Genomic DNA, 8,146 nt, shown 5'->3' with positions numbered 1-8,146 from the left:
GTGTGTGTGTGTGTGTGTGTGTGTGTGTGTGTGTGTGTGTGTGTGTGTGTGTGTGTGTGTGTGTGTGTGTGTGTGTGTGTGTGTGTGTGTGTGTGTGTGTGTGTGTGTGTGTGTGTGTGCGCGTGTGTGCGTGCGCGTGTTTGCGTGCGTGCTAGCGCCTATACTTGTGAGGCCACAACTAAGGCTCGTCTCGCCGTTTTTCTGTTTTCACGTCCCTACACGACGAATCTTAACAGGCAGATCACGCCTGCCGAGAGCAAAAAGAAATCGTTATGGCAACGAGGGTTTGAGTTGTGACAGGTAATGATCATCAGTAAAATATGCGATATCTCGTCTGTAAGCGCGGTGGCGGACACCACATAACGACTCGTCATCATTATTTTACTACCCGGTGAGCAATAACAAGCAGTAACGGCGTGAAGTAGACAAGCGAGCACAAACGCGTCTTTGTACGCCGGCTTTTCAAGTTCTACCAGCCCATAAGATACGTTTCTCGTTGACGCGGGTCAGACCAACCCGCTGCGGATTCTTGCTAAGATTCGTGATGAAAACGTAGGCCTATGGGAATGAAATCCACGCTGGCAAGCATCGTGAATTGTGAGTAATATGGCGGGGTGCATGTTCAATCCGTTCGCATAGCGCTGTACAATATTGGTACAACGCGAACTGGTCGAACCAAGAGTGTCGTCAACGATGGCGTACAAACCCAGTGATGTACATATAATGTACGTTTATGTGTGTGATATCGGTTATACTGTAAATGCAAACAAACTGTTTTTTGTGATACCAGAGCGAGAGGGTCGCGTGTGTGGTAAGCGGGCAGCTGCTCATATAGGTTAGTTCCGATAGTGTAGTGGTTATCACATCTGCCTAACACGCAGAAGGTCCCAGGTTCGAGACCTGGTCGGAACAATTCGTTTTCGCTATTTTTTTGCGTCACCATGTACTTATATGTTATTATATTCTTTACTTATTTCATAAAAGTATACTTCTAGGTTTTTTTAAATTTTTTAATATAAAAAGCAGTTTCCTAGAAAATATGATATGGTTTCTATGTGCACACGCTCACGCAAACGCACATACATACGCAAGCAGACGCACATTCGCGTGAAGACACTTGCACGTACATACGTACGTGTACGTACACACTTACTCCCACATACCACCGCACGCGCGCTCTCTCTCACACTCACGCGCACGCGCACACGCGCCTGCGCACGCATGCACCCACACCCATACGAGCAGACGCGTGCGCGCGCACGTACACGCACACAAGCAAACACGTACACGTACGCGCGCCCGCACGCTCGCCGCACGCACGCGCGCACACAGGCACCACGCATTGATAGCACCAGAGCTTGCCCGACACATGGGCTAAAGTCCCAGACGGCAGATAAATCTCCAAGGAGGTGGGAGGATGAAATTCACATTGCGAGTAGGAATCCAAAGCTTATATCTAAACCTATAAAGGATGTTATACATATATATATATATTTATATATATATATATAAATATATATATATATATATACATATATATATATATTTATATATCATCATCATCATTATCATCATCATCATCATCATACTCTGGGATGTGGTGGTCATCGTCCATCATAAACGTGATGGACCCATTCTTTATACTCCGATATACTCTACAAACGTGCGCCATAAAAGGCGATAGTTGTGTGTAAAATTGTTAAATTCCAGACTGCTATAGTATTATATCAACTCACCTGGGCCTGTGTAAAAGCTACACACTAAACTGCTACTATAATGCCTATGCATGCCAGGGTTGTGTTATACGCTGGGTACGGGGAAAGGGCATTAAATTCCTCTCGCAGTCACGATGGATATCTCCAGACCTCGATCGCAGAGTAGCTCGTTTTTTTACTGTGGATTTGATTACTACAGTTGAGTTTTGACGTACAAAAAGCATCTTCAAAAACATAGTCGTTGAATAGGTGTTTTGATCGTGGGAAGTGCAAATCGAACGACATTTAGTCGGAAATAAATGGATAATAACGAGGTATTTTGCCCAAAGATAGCGGGAAAATATAGGAATTCTATATGTTTATATTAAATTAACTTTCTATTTTTCTATATTACACTAAGGACGTGGATTTTCTATCAGCACCCTGCCCGCTGCCAATGACAGTCGCCAGACATATTCCCTGCGCATAGATGTACCATGCACATTAGGCCCTATAAACTCTACATGCACACAAGACGTTTTCACGAAACTCTTTCTCTATATTCTTTACGAGAATTATCTAACATTCCAACTTCCAACTTCAACTTCACACAACATTCTAATCTGCCATCTTTTGTATATATGTATATATATTAATATGCATGTATATTATATATATATATATATATATATGAGGTGGGAAATAACATGCAGCGTACGTTCTATACATACATGTGCATGACGTATGTTACTATATCCGCTAACACTAAACACGGCCATTCTGTCGTTAGAACTAATCCTCCACGCGACAATCTTCCACACTAGAGAGTTTCACAGCATAGCAATTTCTCGGTGCGTGTATAAACATATACTAGGCTGCGCGTAAATACTGTATTTAAATTGCGTTTTTTTGCCCCGCCCGCCCTCCTAGCATTGTTATGTGTGTGTTGGTGTGGAATTATCTTGTCAACAGTCTGTACTGAGCATATTATTTTGGCACAATTTCACACCAAGTTAAGCTTGTTTTAACAACAAAACAGTCGACTTTATCAATTCTTCCATTGATTTATTAATTGCGCGGAGACAAAACGGGTATTTTTCTGCAAGACATGTAATTTAAACGGAACTAATGCAGTACGCGCCTGATTGTTCGTGCAACAATATATTACATAGGGCGCACCGGAAAGAATTTAAAGTGAGTGATTTAGTAGGGGAACGGAAATTGTGCACGTAATTATAGATCGAATAAAGTCGTTCTTCCCTTTATCCGACGCGGCCAGATTTTTAGCTATATATGTTACATGCGCTCAGGATATAGATGTACGCTGTGTGTCGGCTGTTGGTCCGAGAAACAGACTTACTGTGTAGGAATACCAATAACGTCCAGCCGAAACACGACAACATCGATTTATAGATAATGGTTTTAATTGCCACAGATATATTGCTCTTTTTTAGGCGGGAGAAGAATCCATAGCCGTAGGCTATATAAGATAGGCAACTCATCTCTGTAGACGACGACCTTGGTTCGCACACGTTCGACATTGTACCTGCTGCGGTCAATTGCGCGCCACGCATGAACCGCGCGCATGCAGCACACATGACAGTAACATTCGTATTCGTAAATATTTTCGTCGAGTAGACCTACGTACGTATACGTAGCTGAGCGCGCGCACATACATTTACTCTAACCGCTTGCACGCCTTTGTGCATCATCGTTGCTGTATATGTATAGAATGAATTTACTATAGGGCCATTCACGAGAAAACCCTCCACATGCCTTAAAGATCTATGTAAGCCTTTGTCGTTGACAAATCGCCTTATGTAAGCAAAATGATAGGTTGCAGCCCGTAGCAATCACATGCTACCTGCCGGGAGGGCCCTGCACACCTGGCGTATGCCTGGCTTTACCTGACGCGCATCAATAGGTAAATCATTGGGCGTCCGTAATCAGCGAGTAATTGGGGGATTATTTTAGACTACGCTACGATAGCCAGTGGCCTCATTGAGCTTATGAAACAAACTTACACGGGAAATCCGAATTAGTCTGACCCGGGACAGCTTTTATGTGAGCAGTTTATCGAATGTTTATAGGGCGATGAACCATATATGATTTGATCAAATATGTGCTTTCTCTTTCCGTATTATTGCCCCGAATTTAACTCATATCATAATATATATATATATATATTATTATATATATATATATATACATTATATAATATCGCTTTTGGCTACTGCACTATTGTACGTAACAGTAGTTAGTTATTATAATAATATCAGAAGCGTATATTATACACTCCTGATAATATCATATGCCCATGTCGATGATATCACCGTCACATATATAGCTTTACCCGTATATCCCTACACTCCGCCACAGCCCACCGCCGACGGAAGATCGAAAAGCTTATATATATATGAGGGTAGAGCTAGGTCACACTTATGTCAACGGATTCAAAAACAACTACATTCAGAACTGTATAGACGAATGGAAAAAAACGACGAAACGAATGAAGTTGATGTGCAGTTTACTCCACGTTTACTACAGCATAAATTAATTCGCTTGTATAGTGTAAATTACTAGCGCTGTAGTTGCACATAATTGCGGCATATCCACCTACGTACATTTAATCGGGTTTACAGATTTTCTAACGGTTTATATGTCTGAAGAAAACTAATTGTGCGGCGGTCCAGAGAACCCCTGGCAGTAAGAAACCATGTACAAAGTTAACCAGCACATCATAGATTGCATTTTGTGGCAGTACTGCCGGTAGAAACCGGACCAGCACATACGCTCCCCCCAAAGCCGGTTTATTAATAGCTCAACCAGCTGAAAGGATACGTTTAAGACGAAATTAGATCCTGTTGAAGTGTTGGAGTGTAAAGTTGTTTTTCTCAGTTAGCCCCAGTGGCCCAATGGATAAGGCATCGGTCTCCTAAACCGGGGATTGTGGGTTCGAATCCCACCTGGGGTAATGTTTTGCTAACAGTGGCTGATAAATATGTAAATTTTAAATTTGTATTTATAACGTACAGTCACGTGGCGCAAACTTATTGAATACTATTCAGTTGCCAGTTTCCCTCGTCATTCACGCAAATTTAGTGCGCAATGGAGTTTATCAATTAAAAACAATAAACTCTAGCAAATTGTCAAAGTAAATTATCCAAATATTGTAGACATTGAAGTGTATAATTGCGAATTTTGAACAGAACACGAGCAATGGAATCGAAATGTCAACAGAACGCGTCGATTTATATCAAGGGCACGTAAACCCATTGACTCAGTTAGATATCACAAGAACTACAGAATGCGCCACTAGGTGGCGGTGCTTACAGCTTAACATCTCTGACATGTGAATCACATTGAATAGTTATAACGCCCCAGTGGCCCAATGGATAAGGCATCGGTCTCCTAAACCGGGGATTGTGGGTTCGAGTCCCACCTGGGGTAATGTTTTATTTCTTTATTTTTTGATTGTTTGGTTTGTAGATGTCCCACATATCTAACTAATATCCAATAAAAGCCGCTAAATATTATATTTCACCATACAAATAATACCGAGCATCACATTCATTACATATCGCCATGCTGACACCACCTCCGATTCGCAATATCGCGAACCTGCCTCGGACTGAGCTTTCTTACCGTAGACAAACAACTTATCCAGGGCTGTAGTGGCCTCCCAAAATGTGCTACTGCAGAAAAATGTAGGATCACCCAGTAATAATAGCATAAGTGGCGGTTACGGTGTGTGCCGGCACACACGGCGAACGCCGCAGTCGCGAAGCCCATTCGGGGGTCCGGGGGCCCTCACCGAGAAATTTTTTGAAATGTAGAGCCTGGAAATGGCATTTCCTGCATTTTCAGGCTATGTTGAAAGCAACCAATTCTGATCATTTTAAGTCAAGAAGGTCAATTTGTAAATTTCAAAAATGATGTAGCTAAAGCTGATGTTTTGACTAAAGTATCTAAAATATATATTATGAGTATGATAACTAATAAAACATTGTTTAAAAAATTGTATATACTATCCCTATCAGTACATGTAATTATGAAAAATAAGCCTATTTTCAATCTGCATTTATACTTTCACTATCATCTGTATTTTTTGAAGTTTGAAATTGAATCACAATATCTTTGTCATATTAAATACACATTCCAAACAAGGAAAAAATTTCTTTTTTTTCACGGGAGCGCTTTTTCAAGTCTGTGGAAAAAATAGCTCCCGTCAAAAATTTTACGGGAACTGTTTTGAGTCTCACGGGAGCGATTTCGGAGGTTTGAAGAGCGAATCGCTCATCGCTCCCGTGTATTTTTTACCCTGATTCCAAATCTTAGTGCACTGATATAACACCTCTAATTGATCAGTATTAATAGTAATACCAGACAGTCCAGTCAGATAACAGACAGTTCGTGGCAGCCACTACGGCCCTGTTATCCAATCAAGAGGAATGATCTGAAACGGTGAGACTTCAATTATTTCGGTCCATCTACTGGTGCCGTTTACGTAACATAAACCTAATTTCCCCCGAGGCCAGATCCGCCACGATAGCGATTACAAGCTGATCGAAGAAAGCCGGAGGTTTACTGATTACTTACTCTGCTAGCGCTCGGCTCAGCCCTTTTTTGCATTCGGCGATGTTCATTTCGTTAAATTGTCCTATAATTGGTCGAAAATCTTTAGTTTTGCTATTGGAAATATGGAGATCTACAGGAATGCGTATTTTGCGCATACGTTGCTGTAGTGTGCACATGCATGCTGCTGTGTTCTAGCGTCTGCAAATATCTTACCCATGAGTGCGTGCGCGTGTTTGTGTGCGTGCGTGTATAAGTGCGTACGTGTACGTGCGCGCAAAAATACGTGCGTGAACAACTGATAATGTCTTTATTTATTCTCATTTACTTTGATGTATAATAAGCTTCTACCCTCTCCCGTAAATACAGCCAGTAGCATAATCTACGCCATGTCACTTGTGTATTTGTGTCTGCATATTCACACATAGGCCTACACAGTCAAGTTTGCTCGCACGCCATAGAAACATTCTGTTATTACAGGTTTGGCGCTCACGGCGGTGATAAGGGGATTACGTTGCGCCTTTAAATCTGAAAATTACCCTGCATTTTACAGTCTTATCTATCCCGCGGCACTTTTACCTGTGTGAGGCGATTTAGCGGGGCTTAATGGCGGTTTAGTTAAGATCGTTTTAGATACAAGCTATAGCTTTAGCAGAGAACAAACGCGCCATTACAACTACATATCCATTAAGAGCTTTAAGTCGTCGTTTCATGTCAGCCATAGGAACGTGACTGCTGTACACCTGCATTTCGTGGCCGGATTGGTTGTGTATGTCTGCTCTGGATTGGACCAGTAACACGGGATCTGTGTGTCACAGTTGCGCGGATATGCACCGTTTGCAGTAGCTATATGTAAATATATCTAGAAGCGACTGCGCGGCACCAGAACTGTGCTTGTTTGTACATGTCTCTCACAGAACACGCGCTTCCTGAGTACCCTCCCCTCCTCCCACCACCACCACCCACGCCCTTCATGTATCTGCTTTCTCATGTGCCCACAGGGCGCGGTGAGCTGTTCCTTCCCAAATCATGCCTATACCTGCGGTAGGTTTCCGTAGTCAGATATATGCTTTCCATGGGAATGTGCGTACTTCTAGCGAGCCTGCGCGTAGACCTGCCTATATGTGCTCCGGCAACTATAGTGTCGAAAGGTTGTGCAACCCAGTTTTTTCTCCATGATAATGTTGCAACGGGTTGTACATAAATGATCATAATAGCAAAACATGTAATTTGCTTGAACGTACCATCGTTTGACTCTTCAACTCGAACTTAACTTAAAAAATGTCATATTCTATTGTGTCACTACGTTTACGTGTTTATTTACTGTTTATGACTTGTTACTACAGTATAAACCACAATGCTAAATTATGTTTAAAACAAAATCGGAATTTAATGAAAGGTAAACTAAATTAATGTAGATACCACCCACTTGAAAATAACACTTATAGGACGAGGCATATCCGCCAATGTGATTTCTTTATAGTGTTTACAACAATATATATATATACATATAGGCCCACATTTAGAGGAAAACTATGTTTCACGATTTCTGAATATCAGAGAATTTTTTCAACTACATTGTGTAATAGAAATCGGAAACAAGAATTTGCCCGCTTGCCATTGGAGAGATACATTGCCTGTGTGTCTTCGAGCGCGCGGCGCGCCTGTGTGTGTTTGTGTGTGTGTGTATGTGTGTGTGTGTGTCGTGTGTGTGTGTGTGTGGTGTGTGTGTGTGTGTGTGTGTGTGTGTGTGTGTGTGTGTGTGTGTGTGTGTGTGTGTTATATATATATATATATATACTGTGTGGTATGTATGTTGTACGTGGTATGATATTATATATATATGCGTAGTGTGTGTGTGTGGTGTGTGTGTGTGT

The 8,146-nt window shown here is 41.7% G+C and overlaps 3 non-coding genes across 3 annotated transcripts; all 3 read left to right on the top strand.

Annotated features, from left to right (window-relative positions):
• The first annotated feature begins 839 nt into the window (after positions 1-839).
• Trnav-aac lies at positions 840-912 on the top strand. The gene has a single exon. It is a non-coding gene; the product is annotated as a tRNA-Val (tRNA).
• A 3,683-nt stretch (positions 913-4,595) lies between these two features.
• Positions 4,596-4,668, top strand: Trnar-ccu. Its single transcript has one exon. It is a non-coding gene; the product is annotated as a tRNA-Arg (tRNA).
• A 403-nt stretch (positions 4,669-5,071) lies between these two features.
• On the top strand, positions 5,072-5,144 carry Trnar-ccu. The gene has a single exon. It is a non-coding gene; the product is annotated as a tRNA-Arg (tRNA).
• The last annotated feature ends 3,002 nt before the right edge of the window (positions 5,145-8,146 follow it).

Source organism: Priapulus caudatus, unplaced genomic scaffold, assembly GCF_000485595.1.
Source record: "Priapulus caudatus unplaced genomic scaffold, Priapulus_caudatus-5.0.1 Scaffold515, whole genome shotgun sequence".
Lineage (NCBI taxonomy): Eukaryota > Metazoa > Priapulida > Priapulimorpha > Priapulimorphida > Priapulidae > Priapulus > Priapulus caudatus.
Note: the sequence above shows the minus strand (reverse complement) of the source record. Positions and strands in the feature narration are given on the sequence as shown.